Source organism: Podarcis tiliguerta (genome assembly GCF_965153285.1).
Source record: "Podarcis tiliguerta genome assembly, chromosome: 1".
In the NCBI taxonomy this organism is placed as follows: domain Eukaryota; kingdom Metazoa; phylum Chordata; class Lepidosauria; order Squamata; family Lacertidae; genus Podarcis; species Podarcis tiliguerta.
Genome location: NC_139534.1, coordinates 37,206,933 through 37,233,392, shown reverse-complemented (window position 1 = coordinate 37,233,392; position 26,460 = coordinate 37,206,933). Strand labels below are relative to the sequence as shown.

Here is a 26,460-nt window from a genome sequence, read left to right as displayed (position 1 = left end):
GAAGCGTCTCCCTTGCCTTGGCTTCGTCCAAGCCTCCAGTCCCATCCTTGGCAGGAAGTTGCCGTGGGGGGAAAAGGGAGGGAGAAAAAGAAAAGAAAAGGAGAGACTTACTTTCGAGTAAACTTGGAGAGGTTTGGGAGACGCACGTGTGAGATTTGCAGCACGAGGCTGGGCATGTTGACACAGAAGGATGCCCAGCACGGGTTTCAAGGGGGCTGACGCTCAAGTAAGCCTCATTTTATTTATTTGTTTGTTTATTTACATTGTCATTATTATTATAGCACACTCTTGGGAATTCAAAAAGAAAAAGAAAACCCCCACCTTCAGTACCACAAGCCACCAAATTAGCAGCCTCAGCAAATCAGACGTTGGGTGGATGGGGCGGACGCGACCCCGTCTGGCGCTGAGGAGCAAAAAAATGGTCCCCGCGTGTCTTTCCCCTTCCCCACCTCTGCAACTTTACCCCTGCGTAAAGAGGACCCTTGGGGCCAGCCAAACGTGTCTGCCGAAGAAGAGGATGCCAGGCGGGCACCGGGCTCTGCCTTGCCCTCCCCCGATTGCCCCCTTTGTTCCATTGCCTCCATCCCCCACGTGAGAGGGGCCGTGGGAAGCGGGCGGCGGGGGGAGCGCGCGCCTCGGCCCCCCTTGGCCCGGCCTGTCCACGGACTGCGCCACCAGCGGCTCCTCTCTGGCCGGGCTCTCCTTTTCCCCCACGTGACGCCGCGGCCCTATTTCCGGTTGGCCGGGGGGCTGCGGTGGGAGCCGAGCGAGCGGCCACCTGCCTCCCTCCCTCCCTCGCACGAGCCTCCCCCGCCCAAGGGCGGCCGGGGGCTCATTAGCATGAGAAAAGGGCGCGCGCTCTGCCTCGGCGTCTCCCGCGCGCTCTCCGTCTCCCCGCGCATATGGCGAGGGCCCGCCGAAGCAGGCAGGCGAGGTCGGAGCCAGGGGCTCCTCAGGGTGACGGACGGGCGTGTGTGTGTGTGTGGGGGGGGGACTCTTTCTTGAAAGGCGCTGGGAAAGGGCTTGGCCAACTCGGCAGCGGCCCTTCCCGAGGCTGCGCTTCCAGAGGATCCTGCAGGTTACCCAGTTAAGCGTAGGATTGTTGGCCTGCTCTCTTCTGGCCCGGGCTGCCAAGAAAGTGTCTGTGAAATTAGAGGTATATTGATGACAGGGGAACCTCACTCGCTCCCATTGTGTCTGGGTGGATTCAGATGAGCAGCTTTTGACATTTGGGATTTTGGGGTTGCTTGGGTAGGTTTCTTTCCCCCCTGCAACTGAAGGCATGCAGATTTGGGTTGCCTAATAGTACCCAGCAAGCAACGGGCCTTCCTGTTTTCTGTAAGCCGCAATAGGAAAAGTGTATGCCGTTTTTTCTGTTTTCTCTTTAAAGATGCAGTTTAAAAGGAGTTTCACTGTTTGGCTTGTTCATTTGGAAGGAGACAGCCCCCCGCATATAACACTTGGTACACATGGCATCTCAAGAATACAGCATGTCCTGGAGGAAGAGGAGGATTGGTCTGCTTAAAATTCATAATCCTTACAAAGTGGCTGCCCCATTCATGAAGTGCTCCTTCTTTTTAGGGGGAGTAAACACAAGCACAGTGAAGAGAAAGAAAAGACATTTATTCACGGAGTAGTAATGCTTCTAAACCACACAAATGCAGGGCCAGCGTTTCATAAGTTAGTACTATTTTTGCATTGATTTGTATATGAAATAGGTGGAGTTTAATTGTGCATTTCCCAGGGTTGATTGTTTCACCCTCCAATCTGCGAGCTCAGAGGCTTGCATTTGCGAGCTGTGAATATGTGCTGTGTATTGGGCATACTTGTGTCACCTCCGAGGCAAAGAAGTGGTAGCTGAGGGCTGGTTTCTGTGTTGCACTCTTACCCCTCCCTTAATTTTGCTGCAAGTACACTTCACGGGCAGGCAGCGGATGCATGTCTGGTGCAGACACAATTCACACCTGAGTATGTGCCTGTTCTTTAGCTATGAGGAGAAGGGGAACTCCAGGCTGCCTTCCTAGAACAGGGAGATTTCAGTAATTCAGTAGCTTTAGCCAAGTCAAATTTCTTTCTGGAAGGCATTGTAAGAAGAATTGCACAGTGTGTGTGTTACCTCTATAGTGGCCAGCTGGAACTTTGTAGGATTGGTTGTTTGTTTTTTTGTACAGACACCTGATATTTTCATAATAGGTAGGTTTTTTTTTGGAAAAGATGATCAGCTGGTGCTTGAGTTCTGCAGCCACATTTTAGCTGAAGTGTAAGCATCTTGTACTGACACTCACATTGCAGAACTGTAAAATGCAAAAGGATCAGATATTTTCACAAGAGGACATATACCACAACATGTTGTGACACTTTTTTCCAGCACACCTAACAGGAATCTTCTTGTTTAGGGTTACTGCCAGCCACCTGGATATGTCTTTTTCTAATTCTTAGGGGCTCAAGGTAGCCAATTTACTCTCCCTCTGTGGTTTTCTATCTCTTTCTTTTCCTGGGTTCTGTTAAGACTGAGCATGTTCAGTTTGGGATTGTTTTGTTAGTTTTCTTTTTTATACTTCTGCAAACCTTGAGGTTTCCTTTGAGCATTCTGAGTGCACCGAGTTGCTTGTTAGAGGGAACAATTGTGCCTGATTAACATAACTTGCATATCATTTTAAAAAACATGGCAGATATTGTTTGCTCTATGCTATGCTATCCCCTCCCTTGAAAAAGTTCTTATGCACAGACTTGGAAACGGCAACATATGATGAATTCCTGTATCATTCCCATGTCAAAACAGCACTATGAATCAGTGCTTCGTCCATATGATATTCAGGTCACTCCTGTTTCAGTTCTAGGATTGGGCTATGTATCCTGATATATAATAAATGTTTAAAATTTTTACTTTTATATTTATTACAACTTACACCCTGCTTTTCACCATCAGCATCCCAAAGTGGCTTACAGAATAAAACTATGCAACATACAAAGTTTAAAGCATACATTGAAACATCAGAGATTTAAAACTTCAGAGCGGCATTCACGGTGCGGAGGCCTCCAAAAATAAAAAGAGTTCTAATCAGGTTTCTGAATCTTGGCAGGGGTTGTGCTTCCCTGGTTTCTAGTGGGAGGGAGTTCCACAGTGCTAGGTTCCCTACACTGAAGGCCAACTCCTTGTCGACACAAGTTGTGCTTCTGGTTCCCTGTGGGAATACTAATATTGCTGCCCCTAGATGATCGCAGCGATCATTTTGGGAGACATGGGTTAAGGCATTCTGGACCTAAGTTGTTCTGGAGTTTGTACACTAGTATCTTGAACCTGGCCTGGTCCTCTGTGTTATTTGCCACTCAGTGGCAAAGCATTTGCTTCTTCTGCAGGATGCCCCAGGTCCAATCCCTGTTCCTTCTGTTAAAACAAGGACATCCAACTCTCAAGAGACTAATCTGCTTCCAGAAGGGACCCTCTGCAAGACACAGGAGAGTATTCTGGGCTTGTAGGTGAAATTGTGCTGGTAAAAGGCAAAGCAGCTTCCTGTCGGGAAGGGCTGTAGCTCAGTGGTAGAGTATCTGTTTTGCATGCCGAAGGTGCCAGGTTCAATCCCCAGCACCAACCAGGTTCAACCCCTGCCTGAAACCCTGGAGAGTCGCTGTTGGTCAGTGCAGATGATACATGCTTAGGTGGACCAGTGTTTGATTCTGTATAAGGCAGCTTCCTGCATTCCTATCTGTTCATATTTGCAAGTGTATCAGAAGTGTGTTTGTCCTTTTGAAAGTAAGTGGATAACACAATCCTGGGTGGATTCCTTTAGTGTTCATTCTTGGGATGTAAGGGGCAGTTGCCGCTCTTGCGTCTCCCGTGACACCGATATTCAACTCTGGGTACTCTCTCTGGTGAAGTTGGTGGTTATTAGCATTCCTTCCTTCCCTTTGTTTACAGTTTCTTATTTACTTTGTTGAATTTTTAAAAAGTTGCAAGAATTCTGTCAAATACATATATTCAACAGTATTTAGGCCTCAAAAATAAAGATGCATTAGAAAGATGCCTATTATGCTTCAGAATTATTAATTGACATTTTTTATGATGAATAATTAATCATTGGAATAATTTTTGTATCTCTGATCTGAACACATATTTGCATATCTAATGTCTGATTTTAAATGTGGTTTCTTTAGTTGCATTCTCCCAGGACAAAGAGATGAAGTAAGAAACATCCTAATGTGAAACTATCCCCCCCTCCACCACCTCCTTGGGTTGCACTTGTAAAAGTGGGTTTATTGAGAGAGAAATTTCTCTCAAGATATGAAGTTGTCAACAAACTTTGTATGCCTTATGGGTGCATTGTAGAAAACATTCAGATATGACTGGCATGAATTAATCCATTTAGGTCCTACTTCCTTAGATTCTGTGATAAGTTTAAGATCCACATTTAATTTATTTGACAGGTGGCCTGGTCCAATGGATGCTTTCTTGGAAATAAATCTTGCTAAAATCAGTAGGATTTATAGTCATAGATAGATCGATAATCTGGCTATCTATGACATACATATCTCTGTCCTTTTTAAAGCTGTGTTTATATGACTCTTAGCCATACTCCATTTATTGCTGTATGTTTAAGCATAGGTACAACCCCTATGCTGATCCAGTTGATCTTCCCAGCAGGCCTCACTGAGAGAAAGCTGGCAGAAACTTATATCTCTCTGTATATATCCCATTTGTTAGACACCTGCTACTGTAAAAGTCTTGATGTGACTTACAGCTCAGTGCAAAACACATTCTATGCAAGCAATTCTGAATTAAAAACAAAAGCAGCACCTTCAATAAAATAACCAGTGGATTAAAAAAAAATTCAAGCCAACCCTAGAAAATGCACATCATCATAATAATCAACAAGCCAAAAATGCCCACAGAGACAGCCATGATGTTAACCAAATGCCTGGGAAAATATGAAAGCCTTTGCCTGGCGCTGGAAATAGGTTGGTGCCAGGTGAATATTCTTTCAGAGAGTGTTCTACACAGCGGAGACTATAGGCAAAGGCCACCTCTCTTTTCATAATCTTCTGCGTCTCCATCCGAGGAGGGCCTCAGATGATGACCTCATGGTCTGTATAGGCTCATGTCAGAAGAGGCCTTCCGTTAGGTAATAGGCCCCTAAACTGTGTAAGGTTTTATAGGTTAAAACCAGCACTTTGAATTGGACTCAGAAATGTATGGATCAATTTTTTTTTACCAGTAATAGTTGTTCAGCAACAATATACACTTTGATACGGAAAAACCCATGCACTAGCTATGAAATTGATGTGTGTTCTAGGTTAGGATAAATTCTCAGTCTGTGCTAGGCAGCAGCCAGAAATCTTGATTCTAAGTGGCCATGTAATAAGACCAGAATCTGGAAGAGGGCAAACTTGTGTTTTGTTTCTGCCTTTGATTTGATTCCACCATAGACCTTTATCAGGATTTACACCTCATCCACCTTTTGTTTTGTTTTAAAGCCCCTGACAGATTTACCCTATTAATATAAAATTCTCCTGACTGCTGTTCTAATAAGAGAACTGTGATTGTGCCTGTAAGATCCTTCAGGGATGGAGGGGAATTGCAGAGTGTATGGTTTTATGGCAACAGCTTTAGTATCAAACAAGAACTTACACTGAGTACTACCTGAGTCTTTCATGGCTTCTTGACTTGCTCTTGCTTGTGAAGAATAAATAAAAACCTAGGTCAGAACTGCTCCAGATTGAAATATGCTAGAACTGAGGTGGGAAAATATAATGCAGGACTCTTGGGTTGAGCTTTTCCATTCCACTACTTGTGCTGGGATTGTGTAAAATACAGTTGTACCTTGGAAGTCAAATGCAATCCATTCAGGAAGTCTGTTCGACTTCCAAAACATTTGAAAACCAAAGTGCAGCTTCTGATTGGCTGCAGGAAGCTCCTGCAGCCAACTAGAAGCTGCAAAAGCCCTGTCGGATGTTCGGCTTCCAAAAAGTTCACAAACCGGAACAGTCACTTCTGGGTTTGCGACGTTCAGGAGCCAAAACGTTCGGGAACTAAGCTGTACGCAAACCAAGGTACGACTACTGTATGTTGATGCCACAAATAATCATGGCCATGCATTTTGTTTATTTATTTAATCTGTGAAATTTATATACTGCTCTTCATCACAAAATGTTCCCGTGCTGAACCTGTTGTTTATGCTGAGTAGAGGAAGCATCCTTCACGATTTCTAAAATTGGTACCCACCTGTCATCTCTTCTGAAGAGCACATAAGAAAGATTGCTCATGTGATAAATGTTTTCAGGATCTATTTTGCTAAAAAAGTACCGGCTGGAGGGTTGGGGAGAGGGGCAGCGTCTTGAAATTACACTTCCAACATGCAAATACCTTAAATAACGTGTTGGAATTTACATTTTACCTCCGCTTTATTGCAAAGTTGCCCGTAGATCTCACCAATCTCATGCAGCCCATGAAACTAGCAGAGTCTCACGGTGCAACCCTCTGCATGCTTGCTCAGAGTTAAGTAGCTGTTTGCTCAGTTTGGGTGTGCTCCAGGTTAAACGACAAGGACAACTCCCAAGAGGTACAGCTCCCCAAAATAGTTCAAGCTATCCCATTCACTACTTCAGCTTTCAGCTGTAGTATTATTGCGGTCCCGTTTTACGTAGATGAAATCCTTGCTGCCCTAATAACAGTCTTTGCCAGCTCTTTGCTCCCCCAAAGTAGAAGTGTGCTAAAGATTGCATTCTCAATCTGTTAGACAGACTCTGGGTTTCACTGCCAACATTTTCTAGGCCTGCCTAATTTGTGACCCATCAAGTTGATTGCAGCCAAGTAACCTTTTATAGTCGCCTGCCAGATTCTTGACGACTCCCCCATTTTGCAGTTCCAGGCAGGCAGAAGAACCAGGAATTTATTGAGCCACTTAGTGCATGCTGGTTGGCGAGTTGTGTTTAACTTGGCGGGTCACAGGTTTGCAGGGCCTGCTGTGTACCCAGGCAGAACTGGGAGTCCTGAAAACTGCAGCAGACATATTGAATCACCCCCAGTGGTCTTTCCAGCCCAAACCTGTAAAAAAATGAGCCTGATGCTGCTTTAAAATATTGAGCAGCAAAGCAAGTTTAATTGAGAGAGGTGGGTGCAATCTCTTGAATTTTTATTTTGTTTATTAAATTTGTGTACCTCCCTTCATCCGAAAATCTCAGGGTGGTACACAGCATGAAAATACAAAATGAAAACACGAAATACATAATGAGAACAAGAACAAACCAATCTGATAAGCCCCCACATGCCGCAAACACATTAAAAAAACATAGAATGTTAATCAGCCAAAGGCCTGGTTGAAGAGAAATGTTTTTGCCTGGTGCCTAAAAGTATATAATGAAGGTGCCAGCCGAACTTCCCTGGGGAGAGCATTGCACAAATGGGGAGCCACTACAGAAAAGACCCATTTTCATGTTGTCACCCTCTGGACCTCTCATGGAGGAGGAACATGAAGAAGGGTTTCGGAAGATGATCTTAGGTAGATTCATATGCAGAAAGTTGATCCTGAGCTGTTTAAGGACTTACAGGTGAAGACTAGCACTCTGAATTGGGCCAGGAAACTAATTTGCAGCTAGTACAGTCAGGCCAGGATTGGTGTAATATACCCAAACTATCTTGCCCTGGTGAAAAACTTGGGCACCGAATTCTGCACCAGCTGAAGTTTCCGAAACGTCTTCAGGGGCAGAGGCAAAGTGCCTTAATTTAAATACTTTTAATTAAAAGGAAAGCTCATCAAAACCTAATGCCCTGTCTTGGCTTTGGCACATTATATTGTGAGCTACAGTGCCACTATTCTAACTTACATTGGTATAATACAAATGTTTGTTAATCTTTCCTGGTCTGAGACCTCCCCACCCCTTGTCCAGTCATCCATTTGTAACTAGTATAAATCAGCCCAGGCAAGTCTGTCACTGAAAAAGATTGTTTTCTGGTTTTGAAGTCAGGGCAGAGGACCACAGGCCTGGGAGCCATACGTGGCCCTCCAGACCTTGAGATACTCTGTAAGCCACATCCACCCCCGGCCTTGCTCCACGTCCTCCTTGTGTGGTTTTTGCCTGGCTGGAATTTGTCCTTGAACTGTGATAATACCCCTTAATTGTGTGGATGGAGAGGTGTGGACTGGCTGGAAATGCAGCCCACTGTACAAAGGTGAAAGCCACATCTTTTTGTTTCTAGACACAACCATCACTTGATATGCAGCCCCCAGAAGGTGGCTCAGGAAACATCCCTTGTGGTGGAAAATGTTCCCTACCCCTGTTTGGAAATGTAAATCAAATGGCAATTCCGCATAGTGACTTTTCCTCACTCAGCCAGTATATGTGAAACCAAACTCCTTTCCAGATCTACAGATTGTGGCCAGAACTGTTCTAAGGGTATCAGAAGCTGGAGTGATGTGTCATTTCCAAATGTCCAATATCATCAGGAAAGCTGCTTGTCTTGGAGATGGTTGGTTGCTCTAAATCAGGGTTTCCCAAACTTGGGTCTCCTGCTGTATTTTGGACTACAATTCCCATCATCCCCAACTACTACTACTGCTAGCTAGGGATGGTGATAGGTGTTGTGGAAGACCCAAGTTTGGGAAACCCTGCTCTAAATGACTGACAGCATCAACCTATACATGTTTACTCAGAATTAAGTTCCTATTGTAAAGTTGGTCCTGTTTAGTTTGTATAAAAAGGGTGGGGAACCTCTGGTCTGGGAGCCAAATGTGGCCCTCTAGTTGTCTCAATCTGACTTTGGGAACACTCCCCAGACTACACCATTCACTGGCCCTTCTTTGTTCTTTGAGTGTTTTTACTTGGCTGGAATGTGCCTTTGACCTCTGAAAATGCCTCTTGTTCATCTGCATGAAGGATAGAGAGGGGTGTGCGAGTGTAAAACCAGCCTACTGTATGAGGGTAAGCATTAAATTCTTTGCCCTGCCCACTTTAACCTCTGGCGCTGCCCACCAATGGCAAGTGGGCCTCAGGCTGAAAAAGATTCCCCCCACCCCTGGTGTACAGAATTTAACAAGATACTCCAGCAACCAATAAAAACAAACTGAATTGCAATCCTATGCCCATTTACTGGAAGCGAACGCTATTGAACTCAGGATGCACTTTTGAGTAAACACACACCGGGCTGTGGTGCATAAATTGCAGAGGTTGCTTTTCGTTTCTTTCGAGGAGTGCCAAATACAAGTAAAAATTACGCCGTTCATAGATTTCTTTTTCAACAACAGCAGGTATTTCAAAAGGTTATTTAAAATACCGTCTTGAAACATAGGACTCTTTGAAAACAAAACAAGAGGGGAGGGAAAAGGAGCATATTCTCTTTTTTAACAGATGGAATATCTAAATTGTCAAACCATTGGCTGTTTATCCCAAGTAAACGTGCTTAGGCCTCTCAGCTACATTCAGCCCTCTGACAGGTCACTTAGGTGACTAGGAAGAGGTCATGTTGTGCAACTTCCGCTTTTTCTTGGGATGCAAATGAATTCACCTCACTAGCTGATCAGGATTATGCCATTACCAGGGAAGTGTAAATAGATGAAGAATTCCTGTGTGGGCTTGCATAGCCTCAGAACATCGTAATATCACTGAAGAATATGATCTTGGGACTAAGCTGGCACCTGTCTCCCAAGTTTGAATGCTGAATAAGTACAATACATACTATTTTCTTGAATTATTATTTCCTGATACTGCAAGCATATTCAAAAGATGGATGCTTTAAGGGTAAAGGTGAGGTTAATTGCACTAAAGTAAGGAGGTCGTCATTGGCTACTGTGCTGCCATACCAATATCTGATTAATTCATCAATTCAGTCAGTCCAGTCCAGTTTGTTAGCATGGGGGAAACATGGAGTGCGGAAGCCTTAGGTTGTTCATTGCAGCTAAATCACAGTGTTTGAAGTCACTATCTTTCACCTCCGATCTCCCATTTTTAAGATGGATTAAGATGTGGCAGGGAGACATCCTAGGAAAAAAGAAATGGGATTAAAAATACATATAATAAACATATAATATAATAATAAACATTTAGTTCTCTTGATTTGAGGTGGTTCACTATTATTCCTATTCCTCAGATAGGGGAGAAAATACAACTTTCACAATGGCTGAAGTGGGCCTTGAACACGCTCACCTCATCTGGACCATATTGTCTGAATTGTGTTTTCCTTTGCAAATTGTAATCCCTTGAGAAAGTTGTCTGTCTTGGTTTTCTGCAGCTTCTTTTCCTAGTTGCATTGGAAAATATCCCATTAAAAAAAAAGCTGTGATGGGATGAGTAACATAAGCCATACTCTAGACTTGAATTTCTATGCTGGATGAACTACTATTACAGAACCATCTGCACAGGCTTCTTAGTACAGTACTGCACTGAAGCACTCTGGAGGCTACTGCCTGATGTTTGATTTCCCAGCACTGAGAAATACTTTCAGCATTCATTTTGAAGCCTACATGTGTAAACTGTCCAGGACTAGAAGCATTCCCACTTTTAAAAATATAGGAGACTAACATCCCTACTAAAAGCTCTGTCATATGGTGTACTTAGGGTTTTCAGGTACTTCACTCCCAACTGTACATCGGATGGGGGCAAGGCATGCTGGGGGGGGGGGGGGCTGATGAAGTGGGTAGGAAGATTCACATTGGAGAAGGTGATGCTCTGGGTAGCCTGGTCCTAAGCTGTTTAAAGCTTTACAAGTACTAACTGTTAAGGACATCCAGAGGGGCAGCCATGTGAATCTGTCCAAGAGTCCTGTGGCCTTGAACATCTGCACTGAACATCTGAGACACTTTAAACAGCCATGGCTTTCCGCAAAGAATCATGGGAAGTATGGTTTGTTCAGGGTGCTGAGAATTGTTAAGAGACCCTTAGTCCCCTCACAACACTACAATTTCCAGAGAACTCTGTAAACTGCAGCTCTCTCTTTGTTAGGAGAATGGGGGTCTTCTAGCAAGGAAGTCACCACATGATTATAATGTTTCCTCCCCCCCATTCCATACAAATACGAGATACAGCGTAAAGGAGCTGTTGCCTCTAGTTTTGCTGAATAAACAAATATGACTTCTTGAAGAAAGCAAAGCATGGATAATATGCTGAATGAACTTTTAGCAGATTTGACTAGCAACAACCCTCTCCTTTTTTCAAGGGCCTCTTTCCTGAGCAGGCATTTAACACTCGAGCCAAATTATATGACTGTTTTGTGATATGGATAAATCTGTGCTAAGGACACCAAACTGGTTTCCTTAATGCTTCAGCCAGAATTTTAATGCCCTGGCTGTCCAAAGGTGAAAGGCTAATGAGGAGAAAGGAATTCTTGGATGGGAACAGGACATTTGGGCCCAACAAACCTGCCCTTTTCATATTTATTACAACACACCTCTTTGCATTGTTAGTATATCCTCTGACCTTGTCTTCCTACATAAACACGTGTCACGACCTCCTTACATTCTTAGTAGTTTTTCTCAGGGAGCGCCTTAATGCATGTGAAGGTGCAAATCAATATTCCTTGCTGGATTTGTAGTTTATTTTTACATGTCTGCTTTTTGTGTGCTTCATTAGTATGATGCATGCTCTCTGCCTCCAACTTTCCCTAGTTCCTAGTCCTCATAAGTAGAAAATCAGTGCTCCAGTTTTTGTCTCTTAGGAGCTCCTTGTTCAACCTTCTCCAGTGCTGGCCATGGCTGTTGGGAATTACAGCCCAAAGCAGCTAAAGGGCAACCAGGTTGACAAAGCCTGGCCTTGTTAGTGGAATGTAATCATTTCGTAAACCTGAGCTTCCAAACTCCCAAGTCTCTGCAATTCAAATATCTAATTGGGGAATGAATGACTATTACCTCTGCTGGAGAGCTGCTACCTCTGTCACCATCGTGTCAGGGATTCTTGGTCCCTCATTCTCACTTGTCTACACCACAAGTACCTGTGTCTGTGTTTCTTCAGTCTTTGAGCTGCCACCAGTTCTCTCTCAGAATGCTTTTAAGCCACCTAGTAATGTGTTTGGATGTGAGACAGTTTTATTAAGGGGACTTCATATACAAAAGGGAAATCTGATACCTATCTGGGGTGGGGTGTGTGTGGGGGGGTCTTAAGACGCTAGTTGGCAGTTTCCACAGACTCCAGAGCCACCGCTTTTAACGCTAGCCTCTAAATGGCTTTACCCTCAAGCCAATCTCTGCAATACTTCACCCCAGCCAATGTACTTCCATATCTCTCTCCAACCAACTCCCAACTGCCTACCCACTTCACTCTGTTGATCTCCAACTGTCTGTCCCTAACATTTAACTGTCAACTAGGGTTGCCACCCCTCCCTAGAAAAACGGGAGCATCCCTTTTTGGGACTAAAGTATCTCCTGTCCCATTTGTACTTCAAATGGGACACTTTCCCATCCATATTTGAGTTCCTCCTCCTCAAAACTGTGCGGGCACAGGGTGGGTTTGGCGGAGAGAGAGACAACGTTTGCGTTGGCCGGGCAGAGGGTGGGTCTGGTTCATTGGTTGGCGTCGCCTGCTCCCCTCCCTCCAGCTCACTGGACTCAGTGTCCTCGCCACTACTGTAATATCCTCCCCACCTCCAGGAGCAGCCCCTCCCTTCCTTGACACTATCTGGCATGAGAGGGAGGCAGCCGGCTCAAAATGGCAGCTGCATTGCTGTTGGTGCAACTGATGAGGACATGGGGAGAAGGGGGAAAGATCAGCCTCCTTACCCTCCCTCACCCCTCCTTTCTTCACACTCACTAGTGTTCCTCCTCAGCCGTTGCCGGTAGAGCATGGTGCGGACCCCTTTGCCACTTAGCCCCCTCGCCATCCCAACCCGACCTCTCTTCCCTCCTCCTCGCTTAATTGTTTCTTGCCACCAGCACGGGTGAGAGGTTGGAGCTGTGGCACAAGTCGCCTGCAGGAGCTGGCCATCTACCACTGGCCCCTGCACTGCCAACAAAGCATAATATTTAACGTGACTTAAAGTAAAAATGGGGAGAACCTTGTCTTTATCATCAAAGGGGAAAGGGTGGGGGTGGGGACAGGAGGTGTCCACACAGGGATGAGTTGAATGCCATAACGATACGACAGCAAGAAGAGACGTGGCTGCACACTGAGTGGGATTATTTTGCCACAAACAGTCTGGTTGTGGACATCTCTGCAGACCATGAATTTGCCATTCAATTCAATGGGGGCTCCTGCTATTGATGCAGATGGAGAAGCCTGAAAAAGCTTTGTGTGCAGAATACTGCATGTTCTCAGCATCTACGGATAAAAACAATTAGGATTCTCTCCTGGATATCTTGCAGCCTTTAATGTATAACACAGTGGACTCAACAACAGTCTCTTACATAATTAAAAAGCTGAGGAATGTACTCCTTTGGGTGCCACCATACTAGCTATTTTTCTATTCCAAGAAGAGGCTGTTGTGGTGGTTTACAGCACATCCCAGGTGGAGTCGCTGGGTTGCACTGGATGTTCTACAGAAGTGCACAATAGGGTGTGCAAGTAGATTGTGCTTCCTCCGGCTGTGTTTCCCACATAATTTGAAGACAAATGCGGGGGTGAGGAGAAAGCACAACGTCTGTAAATAAAAAAGAGCTTATGCATTTCCCCCATATATGTTCTCTCAAAATACTGGTAAGATGAACTGTGCTCAGTCATGTTTCCTGTCCTCCTATTTATTTAGAACACCCACAGACCATTATTAAGGCTGCAGTCATATGCACACTTATGCTCCATTGGACATGGTAGGACTGACTTATTTCTGAACAGACATGCATAGTCCTGCACTGAGCGGTTCCAGTTCTGGGTTTTGCCGCTGGGGCATGCATCTCTTCAAAGAGGGACTCGTTTCTTTTGGAAAGACCCTTGAGACGTGTACACAAAAGACTACTTTCTCCACTTCCTTTCTTTACTCGCAGGTTGGCTCTGAAGTAGGCCCACTTGTAAATAGAGACTGTTTGCAGATTGAGGCCCTTCTTGCTGGTGGATCATCTCAAGTGGAGGCTCCAAGCTTCTTCAGAAGAAGCTTCTGGCCCAGTCCCTTTCATCCTTAAACACGAGAAGGATACAAGTAACCCTGAGGCTGTTCTTGGTATGGGAACAGCAGACATATGTCTGGAGCAGCACAAAAGTCTGCCAGGAAAAAGAGATGCCATTCAGTTGGCCCACTAAAAGCTGCGCCTGGTGTGAATAAGAACATCATGTGTTTTGTACAATTATAACGGTGTATCTCTCTATGTAGTGTTACCCATTCTGTCTCTCCAAGATCTCAAGAGTCCAAGCAGGTGTGCTGCAGAGAGGATAACATGATCATTTGCGCTAGTTTATGTAGTCTGCTTTTTAAACATGACCAGTCCCTTGTGGAAAACTTGCACAGGTAAAGATTTTTCCATGTGGCCTGCATCCTGTGTAGCAAGCCTTGGCAGCAGGAACTAAATTCTTTCAAAGAAGGAAATGCCAATTGTTTAGGGCCAATTTAAAATTCCTTTCATATTGTGTCAGCCAAGCACTTCTGTCTTGTCTGGGCCTCTTAGTCTTCTTTATTGGCTTACATCTGCGTTGTCCTTGATAAATGCCTTTCGATGGCTTACTTTTGTCCCTGATTTCAATCTCTGTCCCTTCCTGTTTTGATCTTCCTACCCTCAGCAATGGAGGAAAAGGCCCTTTGTTTGACCAGGTCTGAGCCTCAGCCATGGACTGGTGCTTATTCCCAATGCTGATGCTTGCATTTTGACATAGATTTGGATCTCACATATTTATAATGGGCATTAAACTACAGATGCTGGGAGTCTGCAATTGCGATGCCCTCAGCAGCTCTTGGTATCTTACCTTGATATTCTAATCTCTGTCTTTTGCATAGATTAGAAAGGAGGCCCCTAACCTGACTGGCTGCAATGTACCTACTAAGATAGGAAGATGGTTATCAGTTCATTAGGCTCTTGTTATCCATACCTGCCATTTAGGCTCTTATCAAATGCTGTTTGAGGAAAGTCTAATCATACCTATCAACCCACAACATTAGCCACTGGAACAACTTTTACCTCCCTTCCGCACCCCAGGGGGGTGGAGGGGGTGGGGAACAAAGTGAAGCACTAGCTAGAGGATTTCATCTTGTAAATCCAGGTTGGCTGGCTGGAAACCAGGTTGCTCAAGAGTAGTCTGTTGCAAGGCCAGACCTGGAGACTAGCAGAAAAAGAGCTACTCTTCACATGCTGCCATAAAACCTGACATTGCTCCGGTGTTGCTGCCTGATAAGCGAGTCGAAATGCTTAGCATCTGGGTGCCAATATGTTTCCTACACGGCAGCCTGCCTGACAAAAGTTAAACGGCAGCGCTGGGATTAAAGTAGGCAAAAGGTTTGTGGCAGAACTATTTAGTAGCCAAAATCTTATCCCTTTAATGGCAATATAAGAAGATGCTTACTCTGGGGCTCTGTGAGGTAAGCAGGGCACATTGTTTACATCCTTTGCTTCTAAAAGGAATATAAAATTCCCTTGGTGTAGAATTAAGAACTGTTGGGGTTCTCTGGAAGACAGAAGCTGCGGTGCAAAGGCTTCACCCCTAAGAAGCCCATTGCAGTTCACTGAGAGAGTTCTGCAATGAAGGAGATAAATATTCCATGCTCAGATTTCTATGGCAATCATGGCATTCTAGATGACATGTGGCTCAGAAATCAGGGCTGTAGTTGAACAGAGAGCACCCTAATAATTTCATACCCCCCATGACTATGTGAGCCCCAGTATCATATACATTAAGGTTCAGCTAAAACGCAGGATATACTGATTCAGAACCAGTGCACTCCTTTTTAGTGATTCTTGACAGCTTCAGGCCTAAAAAACAAAATGCTCCCAAAGTGGTCCATTGCTAGAACGATTGCCTCTAGCAATCTAGATCTTAATTGGGCAGGAAGGAAACAGAGGAAAAACGTAGTGCAATAAGTAGCAGCAGAGGGGTTAAACTCTAGCTATGAGCATTTCTGGGTATCCATGAAAGCAGTAGAATTAAGGGTAAACGGAATACAGTTAAGAAAATGGACTCAAGTAAAATGACAGTGTAGGGCAGAGCTTTTCAAATTGCCTCGACATGTTAGCGAGTCAGCTGCAGTGTGTAGGTGTGTCGCGCGAATGATCTTTTCGCTTCTCCCGGGGCTGGAAAGGGGTTAGTTTAACCTCTGGTTAAACTGAATTACTGTGTCAAGAAATGATGCAAGTCTAAAAAGTGTGGCAACAACATAATTTTTTTTGGAAAGCTTTGGTGTATGGTATAGGCAAAAGCTGCTCCTCACCTCAGAAACCAGAGTCACAAAGGGTAGATTTGCACCCCTCTCATTTGTGACTGAAGTCTCTGGCCCCAGTGGTGTCTTCACATGCATGTGTTTCCCCATGCTAGAGACTGGATTTCATTTAATCTTATTTTTCTTTGTGGGGGCAGGGTTAAGTGCTTCAGTAGGGGATTATTGCTGTGGGGGCAAAACCTTCCTACTACCCTTGACATTGGGCAGCATCCAATTAATACAGTGGTACCTCGGGTTACATACGCATCAGGTTACATATGCTTCAGGTTACAGACTCCGCTAACCCAGAAATATTACCTCGGGTTAAAAACTTTGCTTCAGGATGAGAACAGAAATTGTGCTCTGGCGGCGCAGCGACAGCAGGAGGCCTCATTAGCTAAAGTGGTGCTTCAGGTTAAGAACAGTTTCAGGTTAAGAACGGACCTCCAGAACGAATTAAGTTCTTAACCCGAGGTACCACTATACAGGGACTGAGTAGGGGCTCCTCTCTTTTGATGACAGTTTCAGGGGAGTGGAGGAAGGGCAATATGTTTCCAATACCCCTTCCCCCAAAACAACAACAACAACATCCCAGGAATGAATTTGGAAGAAAGAGGAGGAGGCCATGAGAACCATTGGTTTCCTTCTCCATTCTGCCCCGAAGAACACAGCTGGTGCGTGGGTAAAAGTTCCTTGCCTCCTCTCTAGGGTCTTGAGCCTGTGTAAAAGGGGGCAGGTTCATGTTTAGAGAAGCAGACCTGCTTCTGCTCTGACTGAAGCAATGCCTTGATGGATTGGAGTAAGGGAATGTGGTTGAGGAAAGGCTTGGCACTCCTCATCTGTCACCCTCCCATTACTTTTGATGGTTTTTCTTTTCTTTTTTTCTTTTGCTAGTGCTAACTGACAGAAACATTTCCAGTTCATTGGAAAACTTAAGATTCTAGAAATTTTGCTTAAAAACCTTCAGCAAGCTGTGTTTGAAAGGAGAATTTCTGTTTCCAAATGCACACTCACCCAAACAGTGTTGTCCATTCGGATTTCTTGCCAAACAACACACGCTGTACCTTGAGGTTTTTGTTTTGTTTTTTCTTTTAAAAAGCATAGAACACTGTCTAAAGCAAACATTGCAGGATAGCTATGATCATATTTCTTGACATTCTTCTTGTGTGCATAAACACGGGCTCTATGCTGGCTTTCGACTGTGCTTCCACTAGTCGAAAATGACATGTACAGATGCTAGGTTGGCACAAGGCTTGAAACCAAACTGGTAGAGTTCGGGAACGCTGAGCCAGACCAAAATATGAGGTCGAGGAAGCTGCTCTTATAATAATAGTGGTTATCTGTTTAATGTGTGATCTGGTGGCGACTGGATGTTGACCATAAGCAATTATGCATGCTCTAAAAACTGGCTGCAGAAAAATCCAGAGTTTCTGTAGGCCAGGAAGACTGTGAGAAAGGGCAGCTCTATTTCCTCTTAAACTAATTGTCCCTTTGATTTGATTTCACCAGTTTTAAAAAGGCACAATTTCACTGCCACCAGGAATGCTGCTGAATTTAAGAACACCTTCTTAGATTACTGAATCTAAGAGTGCAAAGCATTTGGATTAGATTGGTTCTTGAGGGAATTGATGCAAACAGTAATGCTCCTGCAGAGGTCCCATTGACTTCAGTGGGGCATATGCAGGAGAACTTCCTGATGGCAGATTGTGCATTAGCATTTTTTCAGTTGAGGGAAACTTAGGAGGGGGTGTAGGTTGAGGACTGCAACCTCAAGTGATAGCTCACCTATGTGGATGAGACATGAATGCTACAATGCAGGGGAAATATTCACAACGCCTCACATCTCCTGAAACCCAATATTGTTCAATTGTGGAATATTTGTTCACACATTCAGCTGCCAGTCATCGAATGTAACAAAATTAAGTGATATTCATACATGTGTGAGCCTTCTCTTTGTTTGCCAGTGAGGAGTGTGGGTGCTTGAATGCCTAACATTTTTAAAAATAACAATAATATCGAGTTCATTTTTTGATTCATAAAGCCATGCTAACTTTGCATCTTAGAGACACGTTTCATCCTGATTTATTTTAAAATTTATTTTAAAGTTACCTCTGACCATGATCCAGCTGAAGTTCAGGCCCCTTCAAGTCTAGCACGGAACTTTTTAGTTAGAGTAAAATGTGCTTAAATTTGCTGGATTGTGGTCTATTTGTTATTGCAGTCTGCATGTATGAAGTCCGTTGGTTAAATAAATTGCAAAAACGTTATACTTTAATTTCAAGGTCTAGAAACGAGTGATCTAGAAGCTACAGTTTTCTTATTATCTTAATACGTGAAGGATTGCAGCAAAGAACTGACTTGTTTTGCCTCTTTGATAAACCATGAGAACTGTTCACGGTTTGTTTTGCACACGAGCAGAGTAGGGATTTGGATGTGGTTACTTACACAAAATCTTATGTACATAAGGCAGGAATGGCTGATCGAGAGGAGCACCACTGCAGACTTGATCTCCCAGCAGCAGTGTTGATACCACATATCTGAATGGTGAGAGTGCAGGATAGCTGGTGGAGAGATCAGAGCAGTTTATGGACACCAGATTGGCACTGCCAGTGTGCCTGAACTGCCCCAACCTCGCTGTTGCCCTGCTCAGCCCCTCCTCTTGTCCTGGCAGGCAACAGTGCTGTCACTGCAGGGGTGCACTTTGGTCTTTCAAATTTCAGTGGTGCCCTGAATGAGGCCAAAATTCAGCACCCCCCACCTTTTGCCTCCCATTCTGCATGCGTTCTAGATCATAGTTATGGTGCCATTTGGCAGGCCCCCCTCAGCTCAGCACCCAGTGTGGGGAGACTGGTTCTGCTGCCCTAAATTTGCTTTGGTCATGGCTAGGATGCCAAGTTCCCATTCCACTCTTTTGGCTGCTCCTGATATTTGGTGAAACTGCACCACACACACACACACACACACACACACACACAAAAATCAAGACATCCACTATTCTAAATAAATAGGTTGTAGAGGCCTGGCCTTATAAAGAAACTGAGTTTGAAACATTCCTTTCGGAACAAATAGGAAATTAAAGCAAAGTTACTTCGAGTGTGGGTAATGGATATTCCTAAGCCTCTGGAAAATGGATATTCCCTAACAATCCTTACTCAAAATCATTAAGGATTTGAAAAACATAATTAATGGCTTTAAAGAAGGATAGTTAGGAGATACCCGTTTTCCAGAGGGCTAGAAACTTATAAAGAAAAAACATCCACACCTACAGTAACTTTGCTAGAATTTTTTTGTTTGTTTTGGAAACCTTAAATGACTTATCCTCACAATCTCGTCTAGAAATTAACAGTTTCATATTTTTTTAAAAAAATAGAAAAGTACTTAAAATAATTGTGTTCAACCAGTAGTGCACAATTTTGAACCCTCCAAGCTGAGCACAGCCAAATAGGGCAGCTTATTGGGGTCTTGCTGCTGTGACTGCAAAAGTGGAGATGTATGTGTCACCTGGCAGATCCCAATAAATGGCTGGTGGGAAGCATAAATTAAACTGGCAGATATATAGACATGTTAGCTTTTCTCATAACAGCATTGTGACATATGTCCTAATAGGTGAACAGTGAAGCACAAGTCGGAGGTGCCCTTGAAGATGAAGGACTGGTGCAGATCTCTTTAAGACAGGACTAGGAAACCTCCAGTTTATGGCTCAAATCTGGCCCCTCAGGGGTCCCAGTTTAGTCTGCCAGGTTATTCCTGGCAAACCACACTTACCTGTCTGTCCCACCTCTGGTGCCATATGTGAGATTAGGACTCAGGGGCCAGCAAACGTTTTCAGCAGGGGACCGGTTCACTGTCCCTCAGACCTTGTGAGAGGCCGGACTATATTTTGAAAATAAAAATGAATGAATTCCTATGCCCCACAGATAACCCAGAGATGCATTTTAAATAAATGGACACATTCTAGGACACACTGATTTCCGGGACTGTCCGTGGGCTGGATTTAGAAGGCGATTGGGCCTTAGTTTGCCTACCGATGGATTAGATGTAGGACAGATATGGATGTAGCTTCAAAGGGACCTCAAAGTGAGCTCTTGGTTGTTCCTTTGCTGAAGCAAGAGGTGCTCCCGCATCGCAAAAAAGTTTGCACTGAAACCCCTGCTAAAATGTATTACTGTAAACTGCCCCATGTTCCTCAGATGAAGGGTAGTATATGAATCTAATAAATAACAATAAAATATTAAATAATAATTTAAATGTGGTAAGCTGCACTTGGGACTCCAGGCCGCAGAGCAGACAGGGTTGGTGAATCAGTGGCCCCTCAAGTGTTACTGGACTAGGACCTCTGTCATCCCTGATCATTGGCATGCTGTCCGATGGGAGTAAGAGGGACAACATGGAGCTCTCTTAGAATCATAGAGTTGGAAGGGACTCTGAGAGTCATCTAAGTCCAACTTCCTGCAATGTAGGAATCTTTTGCCCAATGTGGGGCTCGACCCCGTGATCTTGAGATTGAGAGTTGCGACACAGGTCCTCCAGCCCTGTCCGAAGGCAAGCTCAGGTCATATCTGGGCCTTAATTTTTTTCCAGCAGAATGGAAGGTTGAGCTCTGGTTCAGCTTTGCCTCTGCCCTGCCACAGTTTTGCCTCTAGAGAGGCACAATTGCTGCAGGTGAGGATGACAAGCAAGCCTCCTCCCAGTCTAAAGATGGGTCTCTGTGGTTGTTATAGCCATCATCATATATTATTTCAGAGGTTCGGGCTAGATGGTCTTCATAGTCCCTTCCGACTCTACAATTCTACGGTTCTGTTAATGATGCAGTGACTGTGATCCCCTCAGTTTCAGCCTATTAAACACAGAGGAGTGAAATGTGTCTTAGATAATGTCTGCATTAGGTCCCTAATTTTAACCTGAGGGGAAGAATTTTACTTTTTAAAATCCCCCCCCCCATAGACTTGGTAGGGGCAGAGAGACTCTCCTGGATCAATTTATAATAAAACGCCGATATTCTATTTCTTTTTGAATGGCAGCATTTTAGCGCAATGTGAAAAGCGCACTTCATTCACTCCCTTGGCTGTTTATGTATTTATGCCAAATCGGTGGTAGCATCGCGCATAAGGATCTATCATATTAGAGAAGGAGAAAATGTCTATTATAATACTTTCTGCTCTCGGTTTCCTCTACAGTAATGCCCTTACACCTTTTCCTTTTTCAGGCTTTCTGTAGCATCCTAAACAGAAAGATATTGAAGGGAGCTGTTGCTGCTTTGATCCTTATGCTTGTTGTCAAAGCGCTTGGGAATGAAGAGACTGTTGGCTACAATTGACTGTGACAATTAGGAGATGATCAGAGCCCTAGAGTGGAGCACTTAAAGGGTAATTTACATGTCAGTTTGTCGAATAATAAAAAAAAGATATTCAGCTAAGATTCCCCCCCTCCTCTCCCCCACTCAGTGCCTTGTAAACTGCAATTTGTGCTCTGGTAAAGGGGGGAGGAAAAAAAAAAACCCTGGCAGAGGAGTTAGGATAGCCATTTCCATTTGAAAAGAGGCAATCATAAGGCCACTGCTGAGCCTATTGTCCACTAAAAATGCTGATTTGCAGTCAGGGAGTGAAAGAGTGGAACCATCACTACAGAGAACCTCGTACAAGGTAACTCCCTCCCTTATTCTGGTGCCTTTTAAAATGTTGTTTAAAGGGGTTTGCTGCACCTGAAACCCCCCATTTACTAGCATTATAACTGGGTAACTGGGCCTGAATGGCCTTTATCGTATAACAGCAATGGCAAAAATAATAACAACAGCAATGTCAGCATTTGAAGGGAGGGAAGTGGAAAAGAGCAAGATTATCAACCAGGCAGGTTGAGATCCTGGCTGGAGCTGCTATCTCTTCCATCTGATCCTCCCTGCCCTTCTCTTGCCTTTTGTGTGATGCCACCACAATGCCATTCTTGATGCTATGGCATCTAAGCCCAGGTGACTTAAGATGTGCTCTGTTTTCAACATGCATTCCCAGTTGGTCTACAAGCCTTTCCTTATATCCAGAAACTTCTGGTCTGCAGCCAAGCCAATGATGGAGGCCAGGCCCCCTTTGCTGCTCTGCTTGAGAGTCTGCTGTTCCCCAAGTGGCGTTGTGATCACTCCAACAGGACATGTCTGCTGTAAAGGTAAAGGACCCCTGGACAGTTAAGTCCAGTCAAAGGCAACTATGGGGTTGTGGCGCTCATCTCACTTCAGGCCGAGGGAGCTGTTGTTTGTCTGCAGACAGCTTTCCGGGTCATGTGGCCTGCATGACTAAACTGCTTCTGGTGCCACAGACACTGTGACGAGTGCCAGAGCACATGGAAACACTGTTTACCTTTATGCCACAGTGGTACCTATTTATCTACTCCCACTGGTGTGCTTTTGAACTGCTAGGTTGGCAGGAACTGGGACAGAGCGACGGGAGCTTACCCTGTTGCATGGATTGGAACTGCCAACCTTCCGATCAGCAAGCCCAAGAGGCTCAGTGGTTTAGACCACAGTGCCACCCGCTCCCACTGTACCTGTACTTACCAACTGCAACACATGCTGCCTGCCCTAGCAGCTTGAGAGAGGCCAAGGTGGAGAGTTTTTGGTGGGGTCCTCCTGTTTGTCTTGCTTTGCCTTGAAACCTAGAAGTCAACGTCTGGTTTTAAAATTTCTTTTATTTGCTTTTTAAAAAAAGCTTTTGGAAGAAATAACCTGAACCTCCGAAGCTGCCTCATGCTGTTTCAGTTTAAGTCAGTTTTGTCCACAGGAACTGGTTGGGATTTCCGACCAAAGTCTTTCCCCGGAGGTGCTGGGGTTTGAATCTGGGAAGACATTGCAAACTCCTCCATCTGATTTTGAAGGGCTTCTTTCAGGGGCCCTCATGACCCAGTTTTTCAAATGGGGGGGGGGGGAGATGCTGCACTCACAAATGCTGAGGGACAAAATAAGTGCAGAACGGGGTCCTTGGTACATGCAGGGACATTGTTTTGTTTGCAGTGATCTACCCCTCCCTGTGGGACGCGGGTGGAGCTGTGGGTTAAACCACAGAGCCTAGGACTTGCCGATCAGAAGGTTGGCGGTTCGAATCCCCGCAATGGGGTGAACTCCCGTTGCTAGGTCCCTGCTCCTGCCAACCTAGCAGTTTGAAAGCATGTCAAAGTGCAAGTAGATAAATAGGTACCGCTCCGGCGGGAAGGTAAACGGCGTTTCCGTGTGCTGCTCTGGTTCACCAGAAGCGGCTTAGTCATGCTGTCCACATGACCCGGAAGCTGTATGCTGGCTCCCTCGGCCAATAAAGCAATATGAGCGCCACAACCCCAGAGTCGGTCACGATTGGACCTAATGGTCAGGGGTCCTTTACCCCTCCCTGTACATGGATTGGATATTGCTCCAATGGTGCACTGGGACTGCAGCAACAGTAAACAGCATGTCAGAATGGAAAGTTAGGCTAAAGGGAAACAAGCAAATGGGGGGGGGGGATGGGGAGAGAGAGACATTACATATGTGGCATGTGTCCTCCAAGCTCTATCCCTCTTCAGATCCTTTACTTGGCAAGGCAGAAGGACACCTTGCAATGTAAAGAGCCATAGGGTGGTTGTTGTTGGGGGGCAGTGGAGAAAGAATTTGCTGTGGAGAATGCCCCCTCACAGTTTAAAGGAGTGGGGGTGGGGTGGGGTGGGGGAGAAGAGAACAATCAGCCCCAGCTGCACATCCTCCAGGCCCAATTCGTTGCTCCCCATAGGAAATCCATCGCACGCCATCTGCTCAAGCGAAGACACTTGAGCACAGAAGACTACTGTGGCTTCCCCAAAGCCATCTCCATGAAGGCAGGTTTCCCAGCCCCAGAGAGAAAATCTGTAGTCAAAGACATAGATAGTCTGCTGGAACAGGGACAGGAAGAAGCCCATTTGAACCTACGTTCAAATATCACCCAAGTGCTGTAGCATGTTGTTTACAACAGGATATGCACCTAAATATGACTCCCAGTGCCCAATCCAGGGTGGGTGCCCTCCTAACGCAACCTGGGGCAGGCCCTTGTCCTCATGCTGCCCGCACAATCCAGAAATTGGCAGGATGCCACAATGGAGTGGGGTGATAGAGTTGGGAGGGACCATGAGGGTCATCTAATCCAACCCCTTGCAATTCAGGATCTTATGCCCAACGTGGGGCTCAAACTCACGACTCTGAAATTAAGAGTCTCATGCTCTTACCGGCTGAGTGGCATGTGGGAAGGTGAGGTAAGAAGCATCTCTAAGGAGAGATTTCCACAATTTGGGGTAGGAGGGAGTCTCTTGCTACTACCAAACACAACTCAGAAATGGATGTGTTGCCCGTTCCAGAAGATCTTAACAATTGGGTTGGTTCGTGTAGTAGCAAACAGTCCTTCAGGCATCTTGTCCCACGGTTGTTTAGGGCTTTAAAAATACACATATTTTGCTGCCCATTGTAGTCTATACAATATGTTACTTTTAGATTTCTCTCCTTCACTGCCCCTCCTGTGTTTTAACTTTCTGAAGGCCCATGTGTCCCCCCCACCCCACCCCACTTCTCTGGATGTGTCCTGCCAGTAAGAAAAAGAAAAGGATGCATAAAGAATCAGCAGGCACATTAAGAACAAACAATATAATGAAGCAGGGAGCATGGGATAGCTTTTGGCTTAACCAGTATCTGCAGAATCAAGGCAGAGCAAATGTGTATCAAAAATCAGCCACAGTAGGAGGTATCCGTCTCCCAGGTAATGGCTAAATGACAAGCAGATGAGCCGCCATCATATTGATTTAAGCATTTTGTTCCAGCCAGTCACAATTAACTTTGATTTGTTTTTACTTTCCTCTTACAGGTTTGCATTTAAAGCACTCTGAGAGCACTAATTGTATAAAATTTTACTCACTGCACATTCTCTTTCTGAAGAGGCAATGAATGAATGAAGAGGAATTTATTTGAGATTCTAAAGCAGGGGATTCTCAGAGCACTTTTCACTCTGCGTGAAATTGGTACAGAAGGTGAGCAGCAAGGTAGACTGAAATACCGTGGGGAAAGAGGAGAAAAAGGCTAGAGTATCTAAGAGCCGTCCATCTTCAGGATAAGCACATTGGTCCTTGATCCTGATATCGTTAGCCATGTGCTTAAAGCTGCATTGAAATGAGTGGAACTATTATTATTATTATTATTATTATTATTATTATTATTATTATCATCATCATCATCCTTAATCAATTATATAGCACCTAACACTTTCTAAGTACTATAAGACAGCCCTGTCCCTATTACAATCTAATAGAAAGGAAAGGATTTTTTAAAATTTTATTTTTAAAGCAGGAATAGTTCTCTTTTAGTGGAACCAGCCCATGAAAAATCACTGCCTCTGTTCTGCAGTGGTGCACAGGGGCAATTACCCCCAGACACAACATTGTTAAGGGGCACAACATTTCAACACCCAGTGCTGCCTCAATACAGCAGTGCTCTTCTGTCACCGGGCTCTGTTGAAAATAGTTTTTCCATGAGAACCAGGAAGTAACCTATCTAGACAACAGAACAACTCTTTTTCTCTCTGCGACTGTGATCTCCTTGGTGCCATGGAAGCCGTTAGGCAGTTGAATGCACCCTCCCTTCATTTCCCTCCCACCCAACCCCCCATCCGTGCAGCCCCGGGTGCTGGCAACCCATGCTATGCCACTGGTATTCAGTCCTTAATGTGACTCGATAATAGGGGGGTTTAGGGTCTACACACACTAGCCCCAGCTAATTAGTACCAGGATCTACAAAAGCAGTTACCAAGTGGCTGCCATAGAGCTCTTTCTGGTGACCAGGACACTAGGATATCTCTCAGAAAGTGAGAGATCTTCTCTTCCCCCAAGGTCTCTGTATATGCAGAGATTTAGGAGGGGAAGAGGTAGCTCACTTTATGCTGGATGGAAGAGGAACTCCATGGCTCTCTTGAGGTCTTTGACACACATTAAAGAACTTGTGGAAGGCATGAGCCTAACTTCACACCCAGCCTCAGAAACTCTCAAGAGCACTAAGAATATATCTTGTCGCTACTGAGTATTTCCAAATTCTGGTGTGGTACACAAACTGACTCAGTCCTTGAATCCCTATGCCAGCTGACTTGCAGAAGGAACTGGGCCAGTGGCAACCACAAATAATGCCTATCAGTGTCAGTCAAAAGTTGTGGTCCCCCTGAACTTGTCCCATGGAACTTCGGCAT

General features: G+C 44.8%; 1 long non-coding RNA gene across 1 annotated transcript; it reads right to left on the bottom strand.

Annotated features, from left to right (window-relative positions):
* Positions 1-8,422: 8,422 nt before the first annotated feature.
* LOC310665250 lies at positions 8,423-12,328 on the bottom strand. The gene is made up of 3 exons (XR_014505329.1): positions 11,835-12,328; positions 10,138-10,231; positions 8,423-9,972 (listed from the first exon to the last, which is right to left on the bottom strand). It is a non-coding gene; the product is annotated as an uncharacterized lncRNA (long non-coding RNA).
* Between the last annotated feature and the right edge of the window lie 14,132 nt (positions 12,329-26,460).